The following is a 12,085-nucleotide window of genomic DNA, read 5'->3' on the forward strand; positions in this document are numbered from 1 at the left end:
ACTCCTCCCACCACCCCTGCCTCCTCCCACCATCATGTGACTCCTCTCACCACCCCGTGACTCCGCCCACCATCATTTGACTCCTCCCACCATCGTGTGACTCCTCCCACCATTGCGTGACTCCTCCCACCGCCATTGCGTGACCCCTCCCACCACCCCTGCCTCCTCCCACCATCATGTGACTCCTCTCACCACCCCGTGACTCCGCCCACCATCCCGTGACTCCTCCCACCCCCGCATGACTCCACCCACCATCCCATAACTCCTACCACCGTCGTGTGACTCCTCCAACCACCCCGTAACTCCTCCCACCATTGCGAGACTCCTCCCACCACCATTGCATGACTCCTCCCACCACCCTGTGACTCCTCCCGCCATCGTGTGACTCCTCCCACCATTGTGTGACTCCTCCCACCGCCATTGCGTGACCCCTCCCACCATCCCGTGACTCCTCCCACCACCCCGTGACTCCTCCCACTATCACATAACTCCTCCCACTGTTGTGTGACTCCTCCCACCATCAATGGTATTGCATGGCTCCTCCCACTTCATTATGGTTTGCCTTTTCTCCTGTCACATGACTGCACCCACTGGTCTGACTCCTCCCACCACCCCTGCCTCCTCCCACCATCATGTGACTCCTCTCACCACCCCGTGACTCTGCCCACCATCCCGTGACTCCTTCCACTGTCGTGTGACTCCTCCAACCACCCCGTAACTCCTTCCACCATTGCGAGACTCCTCCCACCACCATTGCATGACTCCTCCCACCACCATGTGACTCCTCCCACCACCATGTGACTCCTCCCACCATCATTTGACTCCTCCCACCACCCCGTGACTCCTCCCACCACCACGTGACTCCTCTCACTATCACTCCTCTCACTCCTCCCACCGTCGTGTGACTCCTCCAACCACCCCGTCACTCCTCCCACCACCCCGTGACTCCTCCCACCACCCCGTGACTCCTCCCACCACCCCGTGACTCCTCCCACCACCCTGTGACTCCTCCCACCATCATTTGACTCCTCCCACCATCGTGTGACTCCTCCCACCATCGTGTGACTCCTCCCACCACCATTGCATGACTCCTCCCACCACCATGTGACTCCTCCCACCATCATTTGACTCCTCCCACCATCGTGTGACTCCTCCCACCATCGTGTGATTCCTCCCACCATTGCGTGGCTCCTCCCACCGCCATTGCGTGACCCCTCCCACCATCCCGTGACTCCTCCCACCACCCCGTGACTCCTCCCACTATCACATAACTCCTCCCACTGTTGTGTGACTCCTCCCACCATCAATGGTATTGCATGGCTCCTCCCACTTCATTATGGTTTGCCTTTTCTCCTGTCACATGACTGCACCCACTGGTCTGACTCCTCCCACCACCCCTGCCTCCTCCCACCATCATGTGACTCCTCTCACCACCCCGTGACTCCGCCCACCATCCCGTGACTCCTTCCACCGTCGTGTGACTCCTCCAACCACCCCGTCACTCCTCCCACCATTGCGAGACTCCTCCCACCACCATTGCATGACTCCTTCCACCACCCTGTGACTCCTCCCACCACCCTGTGACTCCTCCCACCATCATTTGACTCCTCCCAACATCGTGTGACTCCTCCCACCATTGCGTGACTCCTCCCACCACCATCCCGTGACTCCTCCCACCACCACGTGACTCCTCTCACTATCACTCCTCTCACTCCTCCCACCGTCGTGTGACTCCTCCAACCACCCCGTAACTCCTCCCACCATTGCATGACTCCTCCCACCACCCCGTGACTCCTCCCACCATCATTTGACTCCTCCCACCATCGTGTGACTCCTCCCACCATTGCGTGACTCCTCCCACCGCCATTGCGTGACCCCTCCCACCATCCCGTGACTCCTCCCACCACCCCGTGACTCCTCCCACTATCACATAACTCCTCCCACTGTTGTGTGAATCCTCCCACCATCAATGGTATAGCATGGCTCCTCCCACTTCATAATGGTTTGCCTTTTCTCCTGTCACATGACTGCACCCACTGGTCTGACTCCTCCCACCACCCCTGCCTCCTCCCACCATCATGTGACTCCTCTCACCACCCCGTGACTCCGCCCACCATCCCGTGACTCCTCCCACCCCCGCATGACTCCACCCACCATCCCATAACTCCTACCACCGTCGTGTGACTCCTCCAACCACCCCGTAACTCCTCCCACCATTGCGAGACTCCTCCCACCACCATTGCATGACTCCTCCCACCACCCTGTGACTCCTCCCACCATCATTTGACTCCTCCCACCATCGTGTGACTCCTCCCACCATTGCGTGACTCCTCCCACCGCCATTGCGTGGCCCCTCCCACCATCCCGTGACTCCTCCCACCACCCCGTGACTCCTCCCACTATCACATAACTCCCCCCACTGTTGTGTGACTCCTCCCACCATCAATGGTATTGCATGGCTCCTCCCACTTCATTATGGTTGGCCTTTTCTCCTGTCACATGACTGCACCCACTGGTCTGACTCCTCCCACCACCCCTGCCTCCTCCCACCATCATGTGACTCATCTCACCACCCCGTGACTCCGCCCACCATCCCGTGACTCCTCCCACCGTCGTGTGACTCCTCCCCCCACCATTGCGAGACTCCTCCCACCACCATTGCATGACTCCTCCCACCATCATTTGACTCCTCCCACCACCGTGTGACTCCTCCCACCATTGCGTGACTCCTCCCACCATTGCGTGACTCCTCCCACCATCGCGTGACTCCTCCCACCACCATTGCGTGACTCCTCCCACCACCATTGCGTGACTCCTCCCACCACCCTGTGACTCCTCCCACCATCATGTGACTCCTCTCACCACCCCGTGACTCCGCCCACCATCCCGTGACCCCTCCCACCCCCGCATGACTCCACCCACCATCCCATAACTCCTCCCACCCGCGTGTGACTCCTCCCACCATTGCGAGACTCCTCCCACCACCATTGCATGACTCCTCCCACCACCCTGTGACTCCTCCCACCATCATTTGACCCCCTCCCACCATCGTGTGACTCCTCCCACCATTGCGTGACTCCTCCCACCGCCATTGCGTGACCCCTCCCACCATCCCGTGACTCCTCCCACCACCCGTGACTCCTCCCACTATCACATAACTCCTCCCACTGTTGTGACTCCTCCCACCATCAATTGTATTGCATGGCTCCTCCCACTTCATTATGGTTTGCCTTTTCTCCTGTCACATGACTGCGCCCACTGGTCTGACTCCTCCCACCACCCCTGCCTCCTCCCACCATCATGTGACTCCTCTCACCAGCCCGTGACTCCGCCCACCATCCCGTGACTCCTTCCACCGTCGTGTGACTCCTCCAACCACCCCGTAACTCCTCCCACCATTGCGAGACTCCTCCCACCACCATTGCATGACTCCTCCCACCATCTCGTGACTCCTCCCACCATCATTTGACTCCTCCCACCATCGTGTGACTCCTCCCACCATTGCGTAACTCCTCCCACCACCATCCCGTGACTCCTCCCACCACCACGTGACTCCTCTCACTATCACTCCTCTCACTCCTCCCACTGTTGTGTGACTCCTTCCACCATCAATGGTATTGCATGGCTCCTCCCACTTCATTATGGTTTGCCTTTTCTCCTGTCACATGACTGCACCCACTGGTCTGACTCCTCCCACAATCCCATGACTCCTCCCACCATCATGTGACTCCTCTCACCACCCTCCAACTCCGCCCACCATCCAGTGTCTCCGCCCACCATCCCGTGACTCCTCCCCCCGCGTGACTCCTCCCACCATCCCCTAACTCCTCCCACCGTCGTGTGACTCCTCCAACCACCCCGTGACTCCTCCCACCACCATTGCCTGACTCCTCCCACCACCATTGCGTGACTCCTCCCACCACCCCGTGACTCCTCCCACCATCATTTGACTCCTCCCACCATTGCGTGACTTCTCCCACCACCATTGCATGATTCCTCCCACCACCCGTGACTCCTCCCACCCCCATGTGACTCCTACCACCATCCCATAACTCCCCACTGTTGTTTGACTCCTCCCACCACCCAGTGACTCCTCCCACCATTGTGTGGCTAATGGCCTGTATTATTAGAGGGGGGAGGGGACACCTATTTTCATGGCCTGTATTATTACAGGGGGGAGGGGATACCTATTTTCATGGTCTGTATTATTAGAGGGGGAGGGGATACCTATTTTCATGGTCTGTATTATTAGAGGGGGGAGGGGATACCTATTTTCATGGCCTGTGGTATTATTAGAGGGGGGAGGGGATACCTATTTTCATGGTCTGTATTATTAGAGGGGGAGGGGATACCTATTTTAATTTTATTTCCTATTTTGTGGTGCGGTTCCTCCGTTCCAGCCTATGAGGTCAGTTCACCAATCGCCCCCTGACAGATCTACCCCTACAATAGGGGGGGGGCAGAGACGCCCCTCCCAGTGGGAGTGTCTGGGGTCTATTATAGAATTGATCGCTGTAGGTGGTGAATGATTCTAACCAACCAGTGTCTTCTGCCGCACCACAGGCCCCACCCCTCTTCTCTCTCCTCCAATAGATATCTCACACCCCAGTGACATCAAATGGAAGGGCACAGCCTTCAATGGTATTGCATGGCTCCTCCCACTTCATTATGGTTTGCCTTTTCTCCTGTCACCTGACTGCACCCATTGAGTTGACTCCTCCCACCATTGCGTGACTCCTCCCACCATCGCGTGACTCCTCCCACCATCCCGTGGCTCCTCCCACCGTCCCGTGACTCCACCCACCACTGTGTGACTCCTCCCACCATCACTGGACTTCCATATCCCGTGACTCCTCCCACCATCCCGTGACTCCTCCTCCCGCCATCCCGTGACTCCTCCTCCCGCCATCCTGTGACTCCTCCGCCATCCCATGACTCCTCCCACCACCGTGTGACTCCTCCCACCACTGTGTGACTCCTCCCACCACCCGTCACTCCGCCCACCATCACGTGACTCCTCCCACATCCCGTGACTCCTCCCACCACCCGTCACTCCTCCCACCACCCCTTGACTCCGCCCACCATCACGTGACTCCTACATCCCGTCACTCCTCCCACATCCCCTGACTCCTCCCACCACCGTGTGACTCCACCCACCATCGCGTGACTCCTCCCACCACCATCGCGTGCTTCCTCCCACCATCCCATGACTTTTCCCACCACCCAGTGACTCCTCCCACCATCATGTGACTCCTCCCACCGTCGTGTGACTCCTCCCCCCACCATTGCGAGACTCCTCCCACCACCATTGCATGACTCCTCCCACCATCATTTGACTCCTCCCACCACCGTGTGACTCCTCCCACCATTGCGTGACTCCTCCCACCATTGCGTGACTCCTCCCACCACCACCGTGTGACTCCTCCCACCATTGCGTGACTCCTCCCACCACCCTGTGACTCCTCCCACCATCCCGTGACTCCTCCCACCACCCCGTGACTCCTCCCAGTATCCTGTGACTCCTCCCACCACCGCGTGACTCCTTCCACCATTGCGTTCTTCCTCCCACCATCGTGTGACTCCTCCCCTCCCACTATCCCGTGACTCCTCCCACCCCACGTGACTCCTCCCACTATCACATAACTCCTCCCACTGTTGTGTGACTCCTCCCACCATCAATGGTATAGCATGGCTCCTCCCACTTCATTATGGTTTGCCTTTTCTCCTGTCACATGACTGCACCCACTGGTCTGACTCCTCCCACCACCCCTGCCTCCTCCCACCATCATGTGACTCCTCTCACCACCCCGTGACTCCGCCCACCACCCCGTGACTCCTCCCACCCCCGCATGACTCCACCCACCATCCCATAACTCCTCCCACTGTCGTGTGACTCCTCCAACCACCCCGTAACTCCTCCCACCATTGCGAGACTCCTCCCACCACCATTGCATGACTCCTCCCACCACCGTGTGACTCCTCCCACCACCGTGTGACTCCACCCACCATCGCGTGACTCCTCCCACCACCGTGTGACTCCTCCCACCACCATCGCGTGACTCCTCCCACCACCATCGCGTGACTCCTCCCACCACCATTGCGTGACTCCTCCCACCATCGCGTGCTTCCTCCCACCATCCCATGACTTTTCCCACCACCCAGTGACTCCTCCCACCATCATGTGACTCCTCCCACTGTCGTGTGACTCCTCCCCCACCATTGCGAGACTCCTCCCACCACCATTGCATGACTCCTCCTACCATCATTTGACTCCTCCCACCACCGTGTGACTCCTCCCACCATTGCGTGACTCCTCCCACCATCGCGTGACTCCTCCCACCACCATTGCGTGACTCCTCCCACCACCCTGTGACTCCTCCCACCACCCCGTGACTCCTCCCACCACCCCGTGACTCCTCCCAGCATCATGTGACTCCTCCCACCACCGCGTGACTCCTCCCACCATTGCGTTCTTCCTCCCACCATCGCGTGACTCCTCCCCTCCCACTATCCCGTGACTCCTCCCACCCCACGTGACTCCTCCCACTATCACATAACTCCTCCCACTGTTGTGTGACTCCTCCCACCATCAATGGTATAGCATGGCTCCTCCCACTTCATTATGGTTTGCCTTTTCTCCTGTCACATGACTGCACCCACTGGTCTGACTCCTCCCACCACCCCTGCCTCCTCCCACCATCATGTGACTCCTCTCACCATCCCGTGACTCCGCCCACCATCCCGTGACTCCTCCCACCCCCGCATGACTCCACCCACCATCCCATAACTCCTCCCACCGTCGTGTGACTCCTCCAACCACCCCGTAACTCCTCCCACCATTGCATGACTCCTCCCACCACCCCGTGACTCCTTCCACCACCATGTGACTCCTCCCACCATCATTTGACTCCTCCCACCATCGTGTGACTCCTCCCACCATTGCGTGACTCCTCCCACCGCCGTTGCGTGACCCCTCCCACCATCCCGTGACTCCTCCCACCACCCCGTGACTCCTCCCACCATTGCGTGACTCCTCCCACCGCCATTGCGTTACCCCTCCCACCATCCCGTGACTCCTCCCACCACCCCGTGACTCCTCCCACTATCACATAACTCCTCCCACTGTTGTGTGACTCCTCCCACCATCAATGGTATAGCATGGCTCCTCCCACTTCATTATGGTTTTCCTTTTCTCCTGTCACATGACTGCACCCACTGGTCTGACTCCTCCCACCACCCCTGCCTCCTCCCACCATCATGTGACTCCTCTCACCACCCCGTGACTCCGCCCACCATCCCGTGACTCCTCCCACCCCCGCATGACTCCACCCACCATCCCATAACTCCTACCACCGTCGTGTGACTCCTCCAACCACCCCGTAACTCCTCCCACCATTGCGAGACTCCTCCCACCACCATTGCATGACTCCTCCCACCACCCCGTGACTCCTCCCACCACCATGTGACTCCTCCCACCATCATTTGACTCCTCCCACCATCGTGTGACTCCTCCCACCATTGCGTGACTCCTCCCACCGCCGTTGCGTGACCCCTCCCACCATCCCGTGACTCCTCCCACCACCCCGTGACTCCTCCCACCATTGCGTGACTCCTCCCACCGCCATTGCGTTACCCCTCCCACCATCCCGTGACTCCTCCCACCACCCCGTGACTCCTCCCACTATCACATAACTCCTCCCACTGTTGTGTGACTCCTCCCACCATCAATGGTATAGCATGGCTCCTCCCACTTCATTATGGTTTGCCTTTTCTCCTGTCACATGACTGCACCCACTGGTCTGACTCCTCCCACCACCCCTGCCTCCTCCCACCATCATGTGACTCCTCTCACCACCCCGTGACTCCTCCCACCGTCGTGTGACTCCTCCAACCACCCCGTAATTCCTCCCACCATTGCGAGACTCCTCCCACCACCATTACATGACTCCTCCCACCATCCCGTGACTCCTCCCACCACCCTGTGACTCCTCCCACCATCATGTGAGTCCTCCCACCATCGCGTGACTCCTCACCCTCCCACCATCCCGTGACTCCTCCCACCATCACATAACTCCTCCCACTGCTGTGTGACTCCTCCCACCATCACACGACTCCTCCCAACATCGTGTGACTCCTCCCACCACCCCGTGACACCTCCCACCCCATGTGACTCCTACCACCATCCCATAACACCTCCCATTGTTGTGTGACTCCTCCCACCACCCCATCACTCCTCCCACCATCGTGTGGTATGTATGTATGTATATATATATATATATGCATTAGTCCCCGCGCATACACACATAATGTAATAACATATATATATATATATATATATATATATATATATATATATATATTTTTTTTTTTTTATATATATGTGGGTATTGTCCATCCGCACGTAATATCCTGTGCTAGTCCTCGCACATACACACATAATATAATATAATATATATATATATATATATATATATGTGTGTGTATTAGTCCATCCACACATGATATAATAATGTGTGTGTGTGTGTATATATATTATATGAATGTATGTGTATATATATATATATATGTGGGTCCCCCCCCAAAAAAAATAAGGGGTAATAATAAATTAGATAAAATGTGTAATAATAAATAAAATAATAGGAGGGGCAAAAAAAAAAAAAATATATATATATATATATATATATATATATATATATATATATATATATATATATATATATATATATAATTTTTTTTTTTTTTTTTTGCCCCTCCTATTATTTTATTTATTATTACACATTTTATCTAATTTATTATTACCCCTTATTTTTTTGGGGGGGGGGACCCACAAACAAACTGAAATTTTTAAAAAAATAGATCATCAATTCCAGCCTCACTGTGCCATCTATTGCCGCCACTGTGCCATCAAACGAAGGCACAGTGCACATCTGTTTCTCTGACTGCTCTACTCTTTGTATAAAGCATCCTCACTCTTCTTTCTTACCCCAGGCCCTTTCTGTCCAGGGGAAGCGGAATTTGATAGCAAACCGACTATTGCTATCGAATCTGGATCCACTCTGCTCCACTCTTCGCATAAATCATTCTTCAACTACCATCACTCCAAGTCAGCGCATACAGCCAATTAACATAACATGTGCATGTATGTGTGATGCTATAATGGCTTGCATACATTTTATGAAAGTGAAGGGCTTGGATTGTGGCATACAGATAAGCCATAATGCCACTTCCATCACTGCAAGGCAGCCATATAGCCATTTATCATCACACCAACAAGTATATATGGTGCTATAATGTCTCACATACATGTTACAGTTATGTGAGGGAATGACTTTGCATTGTGGCATAATTAAGAGCCACAATGCAACTTCCATCACTCCAAGTCAGCCATATAGACATTTAACATCACACATACTGTGTGATGCTGTAATGGCTCACGTACATGTATGTAAGTAAACAGTGTGTAGTGTGACATGCAGAGAAGCCACAATGCAATTGCCATGTCTAAAAGTGAGCCAGTTACAGAGGTTGTAAACCTCCATGGAGAAGTTGTATCTATAGGTGAGCCAGTAATAAGGTTTACCTATAGGTACAGAAAATCTCTCCTAAACTAGTGCTGTTTATGAGAATTTTACCTTGTAATGTGCCGATGATGTCATTGGCGCATGCACTGCGAGTAAAACGTCCCTCTGTACCATTTCTTCACGAGTGAGTGCTGTGATTAGCGGGTCCCATGCAAATTTACAGGAGTGACGTTACGTGACTCTGCCCAGTTACAGAGCGGGAGTCCGTGGCCCCAGGAAAGGAAGACTGGCTAGCATGGATTTGGCCTCCAGCGTGGACAAAGTTGGCTTTTTTTTTTTTTGCTGTTAGGTGCCACATAATGTGATAGTATGCAATGTTCCAGGTATTCTAATATCTACAGCTATTTCTGAAGCTGAACAGGTAAAAATATAATTATTCTAAAGTATTAATATTTATTCCAGTCTAAAAAATCTCTCATACATAGGAATTTATAATGTGTTTATTGTTTTACTGCATTGATACAACAGTGACGACAGATTTTACCTGTATCAATAAAGTGATACAATCAACATTTTTTTACAACATATCTCTCTGAACCTACTGAAACAGAACTGACATTAATTGTTCTGTAATTAAATATATGTATACATTTCATGTGGTAATATGGACTGGATGAGTGCGTTTACCTGTTTTTTTAATCAATGGTCTCTTTCTGTCACGGAAGTACAATGGTAAAACTCTTGACGTCATAATAATTTTCCAAGCTTTTCATGTCCTTATATGATTGCTATCCACTAGTAGCCCACACGCACTAGTGATTTTTAGGCACTAGTGGCGGTGCGTCCATATTGTGCACGGACGCTGCCCCCTCTCTCCTGCCATCCCCTCTAGCACCAATAGATAGATTGATGCAATGGTTGAATCTATCTATGGCCACCACTGCCACCCTCTATTGAAGCTACCGGCCCCTTTTCGGGTGCATGGCGTCTGAATTTCAGCAGAGGCAGGTAAATTTTGAAGCACCTGAGTAGAGCCATAGTCTCTAATAGGCGTCAAAAAACATGACCTGCGAGAGCCATGCTGGGCACTCGCAGGTCACTCAGCTGTGTTAGCAAAGTGAATATTAATTTGCTTCTCTAACACTAAATTGCCTCTCTCCGCCAATCAGGTGCTCTGATCTGTTACCCGTGACCTTATTTGCTGAAGCGACAGGTGTTGTGATTGGATGCCTATCAGGGGTCCAATCATAGCAGACTATGGGAAGAGAGGAGGGGGAGAAGACATTGAGGAGCTGTCCCACCCAGATATGCAAGTACAGCCGTCGTGCCGGTGGGGAGACACACTGGCATCATTTGATATGGCACACTGACAGCAATTGATGGGCACAGTGGCTGTGTTTTATGGCCACAGTGGCTGCATTTGATGGGCACAGTGATGCAGCAATTGATGGGCACAGTGAAGCTGCAATGGATGGGCACAGTTAGGCTGCAATGGATGAGCAGGGGGGTGGGGGGGGGGTGTTTCAGTATTTCTCAGTTTGTTTGAGCCCCCCTAAAAAATTTACAGCACCAGCCGACACTTTTTGTTAGCCTTTCTTTTTTATCCCCTTTTTTAACCAAATGTATGGATACAAAAGGTAGCATATGTTTCTGCATCAATAAAAACAATATCAACTGGACAATTGTAAATAACATTTTTAATCAAGTAAGAAGAAATTATCAAATATGTAAAATTAATACCTTTAAGGTAATTGAAGTAGTGAGTGAACATTTTAACAATAAAAATAACTTTAAAATGACACAGTATATATTTGAACTATTTACAAAAAATCGTATATTTTTCACAACTGACAGAATTTTATTTTTTTTCTGGCAACGATAACACATGAATGTAGAAGTATCCGGATTTTTTGGCCTTTGTGAGCTTTCGATGCAAAGTAAGTGAAACCACAAATTACAGACGTCGCATGCAACCTGAAAAATATATATATATATTTTAATGTTTGTGTTAATGCAAATGTTGGTGTTAATGTTAATGTTTGTGTTTATATTTTAATGGAGCTTTTAATTTAACCATTGGTTAAATTACCATTGGTAAAGCTTAACAATTAAATGTAATATATCCAGGGGCGGACTGACCATTGGGCCACTCGGGCACTGCCCGAGGGCCCCATGCCACTAGGGGGCCCCATCAGGGTTGCCAGCCTCAGTAAAACCAGGGACAGTATTTAAAAATCTGTGTTTTTTTTACATCTGTCTCTTAAATGTCCCTTACCGACATCCTTTTGGTCTAAAAATCCCAAGATTATAGCTGCCCCACCTCTCCAGTACCTTCTCAGCCAGTAGAAACATGTCTGTGTATACTGTGTGTGTGTGTTTGTGTATTCTGTGTGGCCCCATAATCTCTGAATGCCTGGGGGCCCCATAATCTCCTATTTCCCGGGGGCCCCATGAGTTGTCAGTCCGCCCCTGAATATATCCCTATATATCTTTAATACATTCTTGATGTAAAATAGTCAATGCATAAATTGACTTGTTTTATTCATCAAATTTCCATTCTTAAA

This window comes from Lithobates pipiens, unplaced genomic scaffold (genome assembly GCF_037356315.1).
Source record: "Lithobates pipiens isolate NorthernLeopardFrog02 unplaced genomic scaffold, aLitPip1_a1.2 Scaffold_18, whole genome shotgun sequence".
Taxonomy (NCBI): Eukaryota; Metazoa; Chordata; class Amphibia; order Anura; family Ranidae; genus Lithobates; species Lithobates pipiens.